This window comes from Sinohyriopsis cumingii, unplaced genomic scaffold, assembly GCF_028554795.1.
Source record: "Sinohyriopsis cumingii isolate HCF-2022 unplaced genomic scaffold, ASM2855479v2 utg004884l, whole genome shotgun sequence".
In the NCBI taxonomy this organism is placed as follows: domain Eukaryota; kingdom Metazoa; phylum Mollusca; class Bivalvia; order Unionida; family Unionidae; genus Sinohyriopsis; species Sinohyriopsis cumingii.
The window spans coordinates 7,920-25,970 of record NW_028316844.1 but is presented as its reverse complement, the minus strand read 5'-3'; the positions used below and the strand labels follow the sequence as shown (position 1 = coordinate 25,970).

Below are 18,051 nucleotides of genomic sequence, written 5' to 3'. Positions count from 1 at the left end.
TAATTGTTCTATACGGCAAAGTAACATAATCAAGAACACATTTACGCTAAATTGAAATGCAGAATATATTACAAGCCAGGGGTCATTACTTGACCGAGCGGTGTCAGACACTAGCGTGATACCCGATAGAAGTCATAAGTTTACCCCAAATTTACAAAGACTTCCATACAACTTCAGTTGTAAATTATAAAGCCCAACGTGTCCATTATATGCATACATTTTACTTTAATCAATGCAAGACCACAGAGCTCACAACCTGCCAAATATATACTGTTACACGCACACGGGTATTTACTTGACCGAGCGGTTGTCAAACCCTGGCGCGATTCTCGCTAGAAGTCATAAGTTTCCCCGACTTTCCAAAGACTTCCATACAACCTCAGTTGTAAATCAGAAAGCCCGACGTGTCCATTCTATACCTAAATTTTCCTCTAATTAATGCAAGACCACGGATAAACCAAACTGTCAACTATCTATCAACCGTACATCTGCGTGTTTTGGCTTCATTATGTTTCCGCACCACCAACCGTTCACGCCTTAGAACATATATGAGTACTCCCTAACAATGGGAACTATTTTAACTCCGCCACCTTAGGCCAGTCAATGTATGCTTTCCAGGCACATTTCGCCGATATAACTGCACCATATTCGCCCGCATGGCGACATAAACGGTCTCTGCCAAGTCCCTTTTTATTTATGCCCTTGTGTAATTTACCGGTTTAATACCGTAAGTGCTGTCCTTGCAGTCACGCTACCAATGTATACCACTAGATTTCAATATGTACTATTTTACTCCAGGGACATTCATTCGGTTTTGGTCGCAATTCACTACTAGTGAACCATGGCATTATGGAGACTCACTAACACTTTACTCCGCGAAGTTTGCTCCTAGTGATTGGCCAATTATTTCGGGCAAAGGAATATTTATATTGCACCGAATTCCAATTATCAGACAAGTAATCACACAAATCTAAGAATTCCTTAAAACGGGGCGCTATAACCAAAGCGCATACTCCAAATTTATTACAATATGATCAAGTCGAAATTAATATGAAACTTACACGTTCCATACTGTTTCGTGAATTTTGATAATGAAATTAAAAATATGGAACGCTTCACGAATTTGCGTGTCATCCTTGCGCAGGGGCCATGCTAATCTTCTCTGTATCGTTCCAATTTTAGTATATGTACTGCCGAAGCAAGTACGATATACCATACCTGTTAATTTCCTTATTAAATGCATTTTCACGTAACATTTAAAGGAGAGGTACATGTACATTTGCATAACCGTGCACAGCGGGAAAACGTTGCAAAACGTTGGAGCAGTTAACTTCCTTTATTGCCGGTGGGGAAATATTCCAGGATGTCAAAAATAAAATAAACATACACATAAAAACCTTATTAAAATTACGTTGCTAGCATGAGTTTCATTTGCCATATAGCCTAATTTGAAACCACACGAACAAAAGAATCATTTACAATATTTTAAACATTCAAACACGGTCGTTAAGTTGACCAAAACGTAGATCTCTTTATTCTCCACTTACATTAATGGTTCTTCGTCTAGATGCATTCTGCGCCATATGCCGTTATCTAGGTAGTCCGAATAGAATATGTTTCTTTTCTTGCGGAGACATTTAGGCATAACAAAATGTGTGATTTTACTGCGCCGGCATACATCTGAAGCGTACTTTCGTGACAGAAAAAGTCGAGGCCACTCCAACTGCGCAGTGACCGCAATTTGATTACAATTATATCTCCACTGGCCCACGTGAAGCTCTGAGAAGAACCGCTTAGGGGTCATGTTCCGGTGACATACGTTATTAGCATAATCGCTAATTTTATCAGCCAATCAGATGAAGGCTTTTACCTTGGCGTTTGGGAGACTGATTAGTACGGCAGAAGCTCATCAATGTGTTCCCAACGATTTGGTTTACTTTTTGAAATTGTATGAAAGCGGCATTTCCCTTGGCTAATTCAAAGGTCTCCAGAACATGGCCCCTAAGCGGTCGCTTTCAGAGCTTCACGTAGGACAGTGGAGATCTCATTCACATGAGACTGCAGTGACTGAGAAGCTGCAAATAAAAACAAGTAGTTCGTTGATTCGCATCCGCTCGGTTGATCTAACCTGGTTCACGGCCGCTATGAAGCTACCACCAATATGTGTCATTTTACGTAAAATTACTATAGGCGACCAGTCATCTTCGCTAGCCAAGGTTTCCATATCTTAAGCCTATCTACACCTTGGCGGATGGAGCAGGCATTTGTGTGCTTTGGGCGTGTGAATTTAATTGCATGCAGAGGAAAACCACCGCATCCTACCAAACCTAAATTGTTCAAGTTTGAACCTGTTCCTAGATGATCGAGACAAGAGGAGCACACAACTTAAATCGACCCATACATACGCAGTTGAACACTGTCGGTCTGTGCTTGTACAAATACACATCACTCAAATACACCTGTAATGGCTTTTCTTTGGTACGTTGTCATACCTTCGATGTTAAACTTCCAAAGAATCCTTTTGAAGTAAATTGCCTCCACCCTTTTCGGCCCATCTACAATGTACCACGGTTACACGCTATTGATTAGTTGGCATTACATCCCAAGGGAGGCAACTCACGAAATCCAGTAAATGTCCCTAGGACAAAGCACTAATATATCTGCTCGATCCGCCAAGGTGTAAATTGGGTTAACATATCGGAACCTTGGCTAGCGAAGATGGGGACCAGTTCATGTTGGAAAAAGTCGAGTGGCAGCTAAACGTTGTAAGTTTCGGTGTTTTTGAAAACACGTCACTTCTATTTAGGGGGCGCTCTACAGATATTATGAACTTATAAGAAAACGATTGGTGTATGGTGTAGTTGCTTACATAGGCAACATGCTCAGTGAGAGAATATTGGCATATTTCTGTGTTACGTTAATGTGCTGTGACTGAAATTTCTTTGTATATTGTCTCAAAATACCCCTCCCTCACAACAACAGCAACAAAAAAAAAAAAAAAAAAAAAGACAAAAAAAAAAAAAAAAACAAAACCTTACTGGTACTTATTTTCTTTGAAATACATTTCAACCGTATGCGTTGTGAGTTGGGGATATTTCTCTTCTCCCGAACATCGCTGGATTTAAATTTTTTTAATTGTTCTATACGGCAAAGTAACATAATCAAGAACACATTTACGCTAAATTGAAATGCAGAATATATTACAAGCCAGGGGTCATTACTTGACCGAGCGGTGTCAGACACTAGCGTGATACCCGATAGAAGTCATAAGTTTACCCCAAATTTACAAAGACTTCCATACAACTTCAGTTGTAAATTATAAAGCCCAACGTGTCCATTATATGCATACATTTTACTTTAATCAATGCAAGACCACAGAGCTCACAACCTGCCAAATATATACTGTTACACGCACACGGGTATTTACTTGACCGAGCGGTTGTCAAACCCTGGCGCGATTCTCGCTAGAAGTCATAAGTTTCCCCGACTTTCCAAAGACTTCCATACAACCTCAGTTGTAAATCAGAAAGCCCGACGTGTCCATTCTATACCTAAATTTTCCTCTAATTAATGCAAGACCACGGATAAACCAAACTGTCAACTATCTATCAACCGTACATCTGCGTGTTTTGGCTTCATTATGTTTCCGCACCACCAACCGTTCACGCCTTAGAACATATATGAGTACTCCCTAACAATGGGAACTATTTTAACTCCGCCACCTTAGGCCAGTCAATGTATGCTTTCCAGGCACATTTCGCCGATATAACTGCACCATATTCGCCCGCATGGCGACATAAACGGTCTCTGCCAAGTCCCTTTTTATTTATGCCCTTGTGTAATTTACCGGTTTAATACCGTAAGTGCTGTCCTTGCAGTCACGCTACCAATGTATACCACTAGATTTCAATATGTACTATTTTACTCCAGGGACATTCATTCGGTTTTGGTCGCAATTCACTACTAGTGAACCATGGCATTATGGAGACTCACTAACACTTTACTCCGCGAAGTTTGCTCCTAGTGATTGGCCAATTATTTCGGGCAAAGGAATATTTATATTGCACCGAATTCCAATTATCAGACAAGTAATCACACAAATCTAAGAATTCCTTAAAACGGGGCGCTATAACCAAAGCGCATACTCCAAATTTATTACAATATGATCAAGTCGAAATTAATATGAAACTTACACGTTCCATACTGTTTCGTGAATTTTGATAATGAAATTAAAAATATGGAACGCTTCACGAATTTGCGTGTCATCCTTGCGCAGGGGCCATGCTAATCTTCTCTGTATCGTTCCAATTTTAGTATATGTACTGCCGAAGCAAGTACGATATACCATACCTGTTAATTTCCTTATTAAATGCATTTTCACGTAACATTTAAAGGAGAGGTACATGTACATTTGCATAACCGTGCACAGCGGGAAAACGTTGCAAAACGTTGGAGCAGTTAACTTCCTTTATTGCCGGTGGGGAAATATTCCAGGATGTCAAAAATAAAATAAACATACACATAAAAACCTTATTAAAATTACGTTGCTAGCATGAGTTTCATTTGCCATATAGCCTAATTTGAAACCACACGAACAAAAGAATCATTTACAATATTTTAAACATTCAAACACGGTCGTTAAGTTGACCAAAACGTAGATCTCTTTATTCTCCACTTACATTAATGGTTCTTCGTCTAGATGCATTCTGCGCCATATGCCGTTATCTAGGTAGTCCGAATAGAATATGTTTCTTTTCTTGCGGAGACATTTAGGCATAACAAAATGTGTGATTTTACTGCGCCGGCATACATCTGAAGCGTACTTTCGTGACAGAAAAAGTCGAGGCCACTCCAACTGCGCAGTGACCGCAATTTGATTACAATTATATCTCCACTGGCCCACGTGAAGCTCTGAGAAGAACCGCTTAGGGGTCATGTTCCGGTGACATACGTTATTAGCATAATCGCTAATTTTATCAGCCAATCAGATGAAGGCTTTTACCTTGGCGTTTGGGAGACTGATTAGTACGGCAGAAGCTCATCAATGTGTTCCCAACGATTTGGTTTACTTTTTGAAATTGTATGAAAGCGGCATTTCCCTTGGCTAATTCAAAGGTCTCCAGAACATGGCCCCTAAGCGGTCGCTTTCAGAGCTTCACGTAGGACAGTGGAGATCTCATTCACATGAGACTGCAGTGACTGAGAAGCTGCAAATAAAAACAAGTAGTTCGTTGATTCGCATCCGCTCGGTTGATCTAACCTGGTTCACGGCCGCTATGAAGCTACCACCAATATGTGTCATTTTACGTAAAATTACTATAGGCGACCAGTCATCTTCGCTAGCCAAGGTTTCCATATCTTAAGCCTATCTACACCTTGGCGGATGGAGCAGGCATTTGTGTGCTTTGGGCGTGTGAATTTAATTGCATGCAGAGGAAAACCACCGCATCCTACCAAACCTAAATTGTTCAAGTTTGAACCTGTTCCTAGATGATCGAGACAAGAGGAGCACACAACTTAAATCGACCCATACATACGCAGTTGAACACTGTCGGTCTGTGCTTGTACAAATACACATCACTCAAATACACCTGTAATGGCTTTTCTTTGGTACGTTGTCATACCTTCGATGTTAAACTTCCAAAGAATCCTTTTGAAGTAAATTGCCTCCACCCTTTTCGGCCCATCTACAATGTACCACGGTTACACGCTATTGATTAGTTGGCATTACATCCCAAGGGAGGCAACTCACGAAATCCAGTAAATGTCCCTAGGACAAAGCACTAATATATCTGCTCGATCCGCCAAGGTGTAAATTGGGTTAACATATCGGAACCTTGGCTAGCGAAGATGGGGACCAGTTCATGTTGGAAAAAGTCGAGTGGCAGCTAAACGTTGTAAGTTTCGGTGTTTTTGAAAACACGTCACTTCTATTTAGGGGGCGCTCTACAGATATTATGAACTTATAAGAAAACGATTGGTGTATGGTGTAGTTGCTTACATAGGCAACATGCTCAGTGAGAGAATATTGGCATATTTCTGTGTTACGTTAATGTGCTGTGACTGAAATTTCTTTGTATATTGTCTCAAAATACCCCTCCCTCACAACAACAGCAACAAAAAAAAAAAAAAAAAAAAAGACAAAAAAAAAAAAAAAAACAAAACCTTACTGGTACTTATTTTCTTTGAAATACATTTCAACCGTATGCGTTGTGAGTTGGGGATATTTCTCTTCTCCCGAACATCGCTGGATTTAAATTTTTTTAATTGTTCTATACGGCAAAGTAACATAATCAAGAACACATTTACGCTAAATTGAAATGCAGAATATATTACAAGCCAGGGGTCATTACTTGACCGAGCGGTGTCAGACACTAGCGTGATACCCGATAGAAGTCATAAGTTTACCCCAAATTTACAAAGACTTCCATACAACTTCAGTTGTAAATTATAAAGCCCAACGTGTCCATTATATGCATACATTTTACTTTAATCAATGCAAGACCACAGAGCTCACAACCTGCCAAATATATACTGTTACACGCACACGGGTATTTACTTGACCGAGCGGTTGTCAAACCCTGGCGCGATTCTCGCTAGAAGTCATAAGTTTCCCCGACTTTCCAAAGACTTCCATACAACCTCAGTTGTAAATCAGAAAGCCCGACGTGTCCATTCTATACCTAAATTTTCCTCTAATTAATGCAAGACCACGGATAAACCAAACTGTCAACTATCTATCAACCGTACATCTGCGTGTTTTGGCTTCATTATGTTTCCGCACCACCAACCGTTCACGCCTTAGAACATATATGAGTACTCCCTAACAATGGGAACTATTTTAACTCCGCCACCTTAGGCCAGTCAATGTATGCTTTCCAGGCACATTTCGCCGATATAACTGCACCATATTCGCCCGCATGGCGACATAAACGGTCTCTGCCAAGTCCCTTTTTATTTATGCCCTTGTGTAATTTACCGGTTTAATACCGTAAGTGCTGTCCTTGCAGTCACGCTACCAATGTATACCACTAGATTTCAATATGTACTATTTTACTCCAGGGACATTCATTCGGTTTTGGTCGCAATTCACTACTAGTGAACCATGGCATTATGGAGACTCACTAACACTTTACTCCGCGAAGTTTGCTCCTAGTGATTGGCCAATTATTTCGGGCAAAGGAATATTTATATTGCACCGAATTCCAATTATCAGACAAGTAATCACACAAATCTAAGAATTCCTTAAAACGGGGCGCTATAACCAAAGCGCATACTCCAAATTTATTACAATATGATCAAGTCGAAATTAATATGAAACTTACACGTTCCATACTGTTTCGTGAATTTTGATAATGAAATTAAAAATATGGAACGCTTCACGAATTTGCGTGTCATCCTTGCGCAGGGGCCATGCTAATCTTCTCTGTATCGTTCCAATTTTAGTATATGTACTGCCGAAGCAAGTACGATATACCATACCTGTTAATTTCCTTATTAAATGCATTTTCACGTAACATTTAAAGGAGAGGTACATGTACATTTGCATAACCGTGCACAGCGGGAAAACGTTGCAAAACGTTGGAGCAGTTAACTTCCTTTATTGCCGGTGGGGAAATATTCCAGGATGTCAAAAATAAAATAAACATACACATAAAAACCTTATTAAAATTACGTTGCTAGCATGAGTTTCATTTGCCATATAGCCTAATTTGAAACCACACGAACAAAAGAATCATTTACAATATTTTAAACATTCAAACACGGTCGTTAAGTTGACCAAAACGTAGATCTCTTTATTCTCCACTTACATTAATGGTTCTTCGTCTAGATGCATTCTGCGCCATATGCCGTTATCTAGGTAGTCCGAATAGAATATGTTTCTTTTCTTGCGGAGACATTTAGGCATAACAAAATGTGTGATTTTACTGCGCCGGCATACATCTGAAGCGTACTTTCGTGACAGAAAAAGTCGAGGCCACTCCAACTGCGCAGTGACCGCAATTTGATTACAATTATATTTCCACTGGCCCACGTGAAGCTCTGAGAAGAACCGCTTAGGGGTCATGTTCCGGTGACATACGTTATTAGCATAATCGCTAATTTTATCAGCCAATCAGATGAAGGCTTTTACCTTGGCGTTTGGGAGACTGATTAGTACGGCAGAAGCTCATCAATGTGTTCCCAACGATTTGGTTTACTTTTTGAAATTGTATGAAAGCGGCATTTCCCTTGGCTAATTCAAAGGTCTCCAGAACATGGCCCCTAAGCGGTCGCTTTCAGAGCTTCACGTAGGACAGTGGAGATCTCATTCACATGAGACTGCAGTGACTGAGAAGCTGCAAATAAAAACAAGTAGTTCGTTGATTCGCATCCGCTCGGTTGATCTAACCTGGTTCACGGCCGCTATGAAGCTACCACCAATATGTGTCATTTTACGTAAAATTACTATAGGCGACCAGTCATCTTCGCTAGCCAAGGTTTCCATATCTTAAGCCTATCTACACCTTGGCGGATGGAGCAGGCATTTGTGTGCTTTGGGCGTGTGAATTTAATTGCATGCAGAGGAAAACCACCGCATCCTACCAAACCTAAATTGTTCAAGTTTGAACCTGTTCCTAGATGATCGAGACAAGAGGAGCACACAACTTAAATCGACCCATACATACGCAGTTGAACACTGTCGGTCTGTGCTTGTACAAATACACATCACTCAAATACACCTGTAATGGCTTTTCTTTGGTACGTTGTCATACCTTCGATGTTAAACTTCCAAAGAATCCTTTTGAAGTAAATTGCCTCCACCCTTTTCGGCCCATCTACAATGTACCACGGTTACACGCTATTGATTAGTTGGCATTACATCCCAAGGGAGGCAACTCACGAAATCCAGTAAATGTCCCTAGGACAAAGCACTAATATATCTGCTCGATCCGCCAAGGTGTAAATTGGGTTAACATATCGGAACCTTGGCTAGCGAAGATGGGGACCAGTTCATGTTGGAAAAAGTCGAGTGGCAGCTAAACGTTGTAAGTTTCGGTGTTTTTGAAAACACGTCACTTCTATTTAGGGGGCGCTCTACAGATATTATGAACTTATAAGAAAACGATTGGTGTATGGTGTAGTTGCTTACATAGGCAACATGCTCAGTGAGAGAATATTGGCATATTTCTGTGTTACGTTAATGTGCTGTGACTGAAATTTCTTTGTATATTGTCTCAAAATACCCCTCCCTCACAACAACAGCAACAAAAAAAAAAAAAAAAAAAAAGACAAAAAAAAAAAAAAAAACAAAACCTTACTGGTACTTATTTTCTTTGAAATACATTTCAACCGTATGCGTTGTGAGTTGGGGATATTTCTCTTCTCCCGAACATCGCTGGATTTAAATTTTTTTAATTGTTCTATACGGCAAAGTAACATAATCAAGAACACATTTACGCTAAATTGAAATGCAGAATATATTACAAGCCAGGGGTCATTACTTGACCGAGCGGTGTCAGACACTAGCGTGATACCCGATAGAAGTCATAAGTTTACCCCAAATTTACAAAGACTTCCATACAACTTCAGTTGTAAATTATAAAGCCCAACGTGTCCATTATATGCATACATTTTACTTTAATCAATGCAAGACCACAGAGCTCACAACCTGCCAAATATATACTGTTACACGCACACGGGTATTTACTTGACCGAGCGGTTGTCAAACCCTGGCGCGATTCTCGCTAGAAGTCATAAGTTTCCCCGACTTTCCAAAGACTTCCATACAACCTCAGTTGTAAATCAGAAAGCCCGACGTGTCCATTCTATACCTAAATTTTCCTCTAATTAATGCAAGACCACGGATAAACCAAACTGTCAACTATCTATCAACCGTACATCTGCGTGTTTTGGCTTCATTATGTTTCCGCACCACCAACCGTTCACGCCTTAGAACATATATGAGTACTCCCTAACAATGGGAACTATTTTAACTCCGCCACCTTAGGCCAGTCAATGTATGCTTTCCAGGCACATTTCGCCGATATAACTGCACCATATTCGCCCGCATGGCGACATAAACGGTCTCTGCCAAGTCCCTTTTTATTTATGCCCTTGTGTAATTTACCGGTTTAATACCGTAAGTGCTGTCCTTGCAGTCACGCTACCAATGTATACCACTAGATTTCAATATGTACTATTTTACTCCAGGGACATTCATTCGGTTTTGGTCGCAATTCACTACTAGTGAACCATGGCATTATGGAGACTCACTAACACTTTACTCCGCGAAGTTTGCTCCTAGTGATTGGCCAATTATTTCGGGCAAAGGAATATTTATATTGCACCGAATTCCAATTATCAGACAAGTAATCACACAAATCTAAGAATTCCTTAAAACGGGGCGCTATAACCAAAGCGCATACTCCAAATTTATTACAATATGATCAAGTCGAAATTAATATGAAACTTACACGTTCCATACTGTTTCGTGAATTTTGATAATGAAATTAAAAATATGGAACGCTTCACGAATTTGCGTGTCATCCTTGCGCAGGGGCCATGCTAATCTTCTCTGTATCGTTCCAATTTTAGTATATGTACTGCCGAAGCAAGTACGATATACCATACCTGTTAATTTCCTTATTAAATGCATTTTCACGTAACATTTAAAGGAGAGGTACATGTACATTTGCATAACCGTGCACAGCGGGAAAACGTTGCAAAACGTTGGAGCAGTTAACTTCCTTTATTGCCGGTGGGGAAATATTCCAGGATGTCAAAAATAAAATAAACATACACATAAAAACCTTATTAAAATTACGTTGCTAGCATGAGTTTCATTTGCCATATAGCCTAATTTGAAACCACACGAACAAAAGAATCATTTACAATATTTTAAACATTCAAACACGGTCGTTAAGTTGACCAAAACGTAGATCTCTTTATTCTCCACTTACATTAATGGTTCTTCGTCTAGATGCATTCTGCGCCATATGCCGTTATCTAGGTAGTCCGAATAGAATATGTTTCTTTTCTTGCGGAGACATTTAGGCATAACAAAATGTGTGATTTTACTGCGCCGGCATACATCTGAAGCGTACTTTCGTGACAGAAAAAGTCGAGGCCACTCCAACTGCGCAGTGACCGCAATTTGATTACAATTATATTTCCACTGGCCCACGTGAAGCTCTGAGAAGAACCGCTTAGGGGTCATGTTCCGGTGACATACGTTATTAGCATAATCGCTAATTTTATCAGCCAATCAGATGAAGGCTTTTACCTTGGCGTTTGGGAGACTGATTAGTACGGCAGAAGCTCATCAATGTGTTCCCAACGATTTGGTTTACTTTTTGAAATTGTATGAAAGCGGCATTTCCCTTGGCTAATTCAAAGGTCTCCAGAACATGGCCCCTAAGCGGTCGCTTTCAGAGCTTCACGTAGGACAGTGGAGATCTCATTCACATGAGACTGCAGTGACTGAGAAGCTGCAAATAAAAACAAGTAGTTCGTTGATTCGCATCCGCTCGGTTGATCTAACCTGGTTCACGGCCGCTATGAAGCTACCACCAATATGTGTCATTTTACGTAAAATTACTATAGGCGACCAGTCATCTTCGCTAGCCAAGGTTTCCATATCTTAAGCCTATCTACACCTTGGCGGATGGAGCAGGCATTTGTGTGCTTTGGGCGTGTGAATTTAATTGCATGCAGAGGAAAACCACCGCATCCTACCAAACCTAAATTGTTCAAGTTTGAACCTGTTCCTAGATGATCGAGACAAGAGGAGCACACAACTTAAATCGACCCATACATACGCAGTTGAACACTGTCGGTCTGTGCTTGTACAAATACACATCACTCAAATACACCTGTAATGGCTTTTCTTTGGTACGTTGTCATACCTTCGATGTTAAACTTCCAAAGAATCCTTTTGAAGTAAATTGCCTCCACCCTTTTCGGCCCATCTACAATGTACCACGGTTACACGCTATTGATTAGTTGGCATTACATCCCAAGGGAGGCAACTCACGAAATCCAGTAAATGTCCCTAGGACAAAGCACTAATATATCTGCTCGATCCGCCAAGGTGTAAATTGGGTTAACATATCGGAACCTTGGCTAGCGAAGATGGGGACCAGTTCATGTTGGAAAAAGTCGAGTGGCAGCTAAACGTTGTAAGTTTCGGTGTTTTTGAAAACACGTCACTTCTATTTAGGGGGCGCTCTACAGATATTATGAACTTATAAGAAAACGATTGGTTATGGTGTAGTTGCTTACATAGGCAACATGCTCAGTGAGAGAATATTGGCATATTTCTGTGTTACGTTAATGTGCTGTGACTGAAATTTCTTTGTATATTGTCTCAAAATACCCCTCCCTCACAACAACAGCAACAAAAAAAAAAAAAAAAAAAAAAGACAAAAAAAAAAAAAAAAACAAAACCTTACTGGTACTTATTTTCTTTGAAATACATTTCAACCGTATGCGTTGTGAGTTGGGGATATTTCTCTTCTCCCGAACATCGCTGGATTAAATTTTTTTAATTGTTCTATACGGCAAAGTAACATAATCAAGAACACATTTACGCTAAATTGAAATGCAGAATATATTACAAGCCAGGGGTCATTACTTGACCGAGCGGTGTCAGACACTAGCGTGATACCCGATAGAAGTCATAAGTTTACCCCAAATTTACAAAGACTTCCATACAACTTCAGTTGTAAATTATAAAGCCAACGTGTCCATTATATGCATACATTTTACTTTAATCAATGCAAGACCACAGAGCTCACAACCTGCCAAATATATACTGTTACACGCACACGGGTATTTACTTGACCGAGCGGTTGTCAAACCCTGGCGCGATTCTCGCTAGAAGTCATAAGTTTCCCGACTTTCCAAAGACTTCCATACAACCTCAGTTGTAAATCAGAAAGCCCGACGTGTCCATTCTATACCTAAATTTTCCTCTAATTAATGCAAGACCACGGATAAACCAAACTGTCAACTATCTATCAACCGTACATCTGCGTGTTTTGGCTTCATTATGTTTCCGCACCACCAACCGTTCACGCCTTAGAACATATATGAGTACTCCCTAACAATGGGAACTATTTAACTCCGCCACCTTAGGCCAGTCAATGTATGCTTTCCAGGCACATTTCGCCGATATAACTGCACCATATTCGCCCGCATGCGACATAAAACGGTCTCTGCCAAGTCCCTTTTTATTTATGCCCTTGTGTAATTTACCGGTTTAATACCGTAAGTGCTGTCCTTGCAGTCACGCTACCAATGTATACCACTAGATTTCAATATGTACTATTTTACTCCAGGGACATTCATTCGGTTTTGGTCGCAATTCACTACTAGTGAACCATGGCATTATGGAGACTCACTAACACTTTACTCCGCGAAGTTTTGCTCCTAGTGATTGGCCAATTATTTCGGGCAAAGGAATATTTATATTGCACCGAATTCCAATTATCAGACAAGTAATCACACAAATCTAAGAATTCCTTAAAACGGGGCGCTATAACCAAAGCGCATACTCCAAATTTATTACAATATGATCAAGTCGAAATTAATATGAAACTTACACGTTCCATACTGTTTCGTGAATTTTGATAATGAAATTAAAAATATGGAACGCTTCACGAATTTGCGTGTCATCCTTGCGCAGGGGCCATGCTAATCTTCTCTGTATCGTTCCAATTTTAGTATATGTACTGCCGAAGCAAGTACGATATACCATACCTGTTAATTTCCTTATTAAATGCATTTTCACGTAACATTTAAAGGAGAGGTACATGTACATTTGCATAACCGTGCACAGCGGGAAAACGTTGCAAAACGTTGGAGCAGTTAACTTCCTTTATTGCCGGTGGGGAAATATTCCAGGAATGTCAAAAATAAAATAAACATACACATAAAAACCTTATTAAAATTACGTTGCTAGCATGAGTTTCATTTGCCATATAGCCTAATTTGAAACCACACGAACAAAAGAATCATTTACAATATTTTAAACATTCAAACACGGTCGTTAAGTTGACCAAAACGTAGATCTCTTTATTCTCCACTTACATTAATGGTTCTTCGTCTAGATGCATTCTGCGCCATATGCCGTTATCTAGGTAGTCCGAATAGAATATGTTTCTTTTCTTGCGGAGACATTTAGGCATAACAAAATGTGTGATTTTACTGCGCCGGCATACATCTGAAGCGTACTTTCGTGACAGAAAAAGTCGAGGCCACTCCAACTGCGCAGTGACCGCAATTTGATTACAATTATATCTCCACTGGCCCACGTGAAGCTCTGAGAAGAACCGCTTAGGGGTCATGTTCCGGTGACATACGTTATTAGCATAATCGCTAATTTTATCAGCCAATCAGATGAAGGCTTTTACCTTGGCGTTTGGGAGACTGATTAGTACGGCAGAAGCTCATCAATGTGTTCCCAACGATTGGTTTACTTTTTGAAATTGTATGAAAGCGGCATTTCCCTTGGCTAATTCAAAGGTCTCCCAGAACATGGCCCCTAAGCGGTCGCTTTCAGAGCTTCACGTAGGACAGTGGAGATCTCATTCACATGAGACTGCAGTGACTGAGAAGCTGCAAATAAAAACAAGTAGTTCGTTGATTCGCATCCGCTCGGTTGATCTAACCTGTTCACGGCCGCTATGAAGCTACCACCAATATGTGTCATTTTACGTAAAATTACTATAGGCGACCAGTCATCTTCGCTAGCCAAGGTTTCCATATCTTAAGCCTATCTACACCTTGGCGGATGGAGCAGGCATTTGTGTGCTTTGGCGTGTGAATTTAATTGCATGCAGAGGAAAACCACCGCATCCTACCAAACCTAAATTGTTCAAGTTTGAACCTGTTCCTAGATGATCGAGACAAGAGGAGCACACAACTTAAATCGACCCATACATACGCAGTTGAACACTGTCGGTCTGTGCCTTGTACAAATACACATCACTCAAATACACCTGTAATGGCTTTTCTTTGGTACGTTGTCATACCTTCGATGTTAAACTTCCAAAGAATCCTTTTGAAGGTAAATTGCCTCCACCCTTTTCGGCCCATCTACAATGTACCACGGTTACACGCTATTGATTAGTTGGCATTACATCCCAAGGGAGGCAACTCACGAAATCCAGTAAATGTCCCTAGGACAAAGCACTAATATATCTGCTCGATCCGCCAAGGTGTAAATTGGGTTAACATATCGGAACCTTGGCTAGCGAAGATGGGGACCAGTTCATGTTGGAAAAAGTCGAGTGGCAGCTAAACGTTGTAAGTTTCGGTGTTTTTGAAAACACGTCACTTCTATTTAGGGGCGCTCTACAGATATTATGAACTTATAAGAAAACGATTGGTGTATGGTGTAGTTGCTTACATAGGCAACATGCTCAGTGAGAGAATATTGGCATATTTCTGTGTTACGTTAATGTGCTGTGACTGAAATTTCTTTGTATATTGTCTCAAAATACCCCTCCCTCACAACAACAGCAACAAAAAAAAAAAAAAAAAAAAAGACAAAAAAAAAAAAAAAACAAAACCTTACTGGTACTTATTTTCTTTGAAATACATTTCAACCGTATGCGTTGTGAGTTGGGGATAATTTCTCTTCTCCCGAACATCGCTGGATTTAAATTTTTTTAATTGTTCTATACGGCAAAGTAACATAATCAAGAACACATTTACGCTAAATTGAAATGCAGAATATATTACAAGCCAGGGGTCATTACTTGACCGAGCGGTGTCAGACACTAGCGTGATACCCGATAGAAGTCATAAGTTTACCCCAAATTTACAAAGACTTCCATACAACTTCAGTTGTAAATTATAAAGCCCAACGTGTCCATTATATGCATACATTTTACTTTAATCAATGCAAGACCACAGAGCTCACAACCTGCCAAATATATACTGTTACACGCACACGGGTATTTACTTGACCGAGCGGTTGTCAAACCCTGGCGCGATTCTCGCTAGAAGTCATAAGTTTCCCCGACTTTCCAAAGACTTCCATACAACCTCAGTTGTAAATCAGAAAGCCCGACGTGTCCATTCTATACCTAAATTTTCCTCTAATTAATGCAAGACCACGGATAAACCAAACTGTCAACTATCTATCAACCGTACATCTGCGTGTTTTGGCTTCATTATGTTTCCGCACCACCAACCGTTCACGCCTTAGAACATATATGAGTACTCCCTAACAATGGGAACTATTTTAACTCCGCCACCTTAGGCCAGTCAATGTATGCTTTCCAGGCACATTTCGCCGATATAACTGCACCATATTCGCCCGCATGGCGACATAAACGGTCTCTGCCAAGTCCCTTTTTATTTATGCCCTTGTGTAATTTACCGGTTTAATACCGTAAGTGCTGTCCTTGCAGTCACGCTACCAATGTATACCACTAGATTTCAATATGTACTATTTTACTCCAGGGACATTCATTCGGTTTTGGTCGCAATTCACTACTAGTGAACCATGGCATTATGGAGACTCACTAACACTTTACTCCGCGAAGTTTGCTCCTAGTGATTGGCCAATTATTTCGGGCAAAGGAATATTTATATTGCACCGAATTCCAATTATCAGACAAGTAATCACACAAATCTAAGAATTCCTTAAAACGGGGCGCTATAACCAAAGCGCATACTCCAAATTTATTACAATATGATCAAGTCGAAATTAATATGAAACTTACACGTTCCATACTGTTTCGTGAATTTTGATAATGAAATTAAAAATATGGAACGCTTCACGAATTTGCGTGTCATCCTTGCGCAGGGGCCATGCTAATCTTCTCTGTATCGTTCCAATTTTAGTATATGTACTGCCGAAGCAAGTACGATATACCATACCTGTTAATTTCCTTATTAAATGCATTTTCACGTAACATTTAAAGGGAGAGGTACATGTACATTTGCATAACCGTGCACAGCGGGAAAACGTTGCAAAACGTTGGAGCAGTTAACTTCCTTTATTGCCGGTGGGAAATATTCCAGATGTCAAAAATAAAATAAACATACACATAAAAACCTTATTAAAATTACGTTGCTAGCATGAGTTTCATTTGCCATATAGCCTAATTTGAAACCACACGAACAAAAGAATCATTTACAATATTTTAAACATTCAAACACGGTCGTTAAGTTGACCAAAACGTAGATCTCTTTATTCTCCACTTACATTAATGGTTCTTCGTCTAGATGCATTCTGCGCCATATGCCGTTATCTAGGTAGTCCGAATAGAATATGTTTCTTTTCTTGCGGAGACATTTAGGCATAACAAAATGTGTGATTTTACTGCGCCGGCATACATCTGAAGCGTACTTTCGTGACAGAAAAAGTCGAGGCCACTCCAACTGCGCAGTGACCGCAATTTTGATTACAATTATATCTCCACTGGCCCACGTGAAGCTCTGAGAAGAACCGCTTAGGGGTCATGTTCCGGTGACATACGTTATTAGCATAATCGCTAATTTTATCAGCCAATCAGATGAAGGCTTTTACCTTGGCGTTGGGAGACTGATTAGTACGGCAGAAGCTCATCAATGTGTTCCCAACGATTTGGTTTACTTTTTGAAATTGTATGAAAGCGGCATTTCCCTTGGCTAATTCAAAGGTCTCCAGAACATGGCCCCTAAGCGGTCGCTTTCAGAGCTTCACGTAGGACAGTGGAGATCTCATTCACATGAGACTGCAGTGACTGAGAAGCTGCAAATAAAAACAAGTAGTTCGTTGATTCGCATCCGCTCGGTTGATCTAACCTGGTTCACGGCCGCTATGAAGCTACCACCAATATGTGTCATTTTACGTAAAATTACTATAGGCGACCAGTCATCTTCGCTAGCCAAGGTTTCCATATCTTAAGCCTATCTACACCTTGGCGGATGGAGCAGGCATTTGTGTGCTTTGGGCGTGTGAATTTAATTGCATGCAGAGGAAAACCACCGCATCCTACCAAACCTAAATTGTTCAAGTTTGAACCTGTTCCTAGATGATCGAGACAAGAGGAGCACACAACTTAAATCGAC

General features: G+C 40.2%; 6 non-coding genes across 6 annotated transcripts; all 6 read right to left on the bottom strand.

The window, feature by feature from the left end:
- Positions 1-1,099: 1,099 nt before the first annotated feature.
- LOC149769076 (U6 spliceosomal RNA) lies at positions 1,100-1,206 on the bottom strand. The gene has a single exon (XR_016419460.1). It is a non-coding gene; the product is annotated as a U6 spliceosomal RNA (small nuclear RNA).
- A 3,025-nt stretch (positions 1,207-4,231) lies between these two features.
- Positions 4,232-4,338, bottom strand: LOC149769075 (U6 spliceosomal RNA). The gene has a single exon (XR_016419474.1). It is a non-coding gene; the product is annotated as a U6 spliceosomal RNA (small nuclear RNA).
- A 3,025-nt stretch (positions 4,339-7,363) lies between these two features.
- On the bottom strand, positions 7,364-7,470 carry LOC149769074 (U6 spliceosomal RNA). The gene has a single exon (XR_016419473.1). It is a non-coding gene; the product is annotated as a U6 spliceosomal RNA (small nuclear RNA).
- Positions 7,471-10,495: 3,025 nt separating this feature from the next.
- LOC149769073 (U6 spliceosomal RNA) lies at positions 10,496-10,602 on the bottom strand. The gene has a single exon (XR_016419472.1). It is a non-coding gene; the product is annotated as a U6 spliceosomal RNA (small nuclear RNA).
- Positions 10,603-13,624: 3,022 nt separating this feature from the next.
- On the bottom strand, positions 13,625-13,731 carry LOC149769072 (U6 spliceosomal RNA). The gene has a single exon (XR_016419470.1). It is a non-coding gene; the product is annotated as a U6 spliceosomal RNA (small nuclear RNA).
- A 3,025-nt stretch (positions 13,732-16,756) lies between these two features.
- On the bottom strand, positions 16,757-16,863 carry LOC149769071 (U6 spliceosomal RNA). Its single transcript, XR_016419459.1, has one exon. It is a non-coding gene; the product is annotated as a U6 spliceosomal RNA (small nuclear RNA).
- Between the last annotated feature and the right edge of the window lie 1,188 nt (positions 16,864-18,051).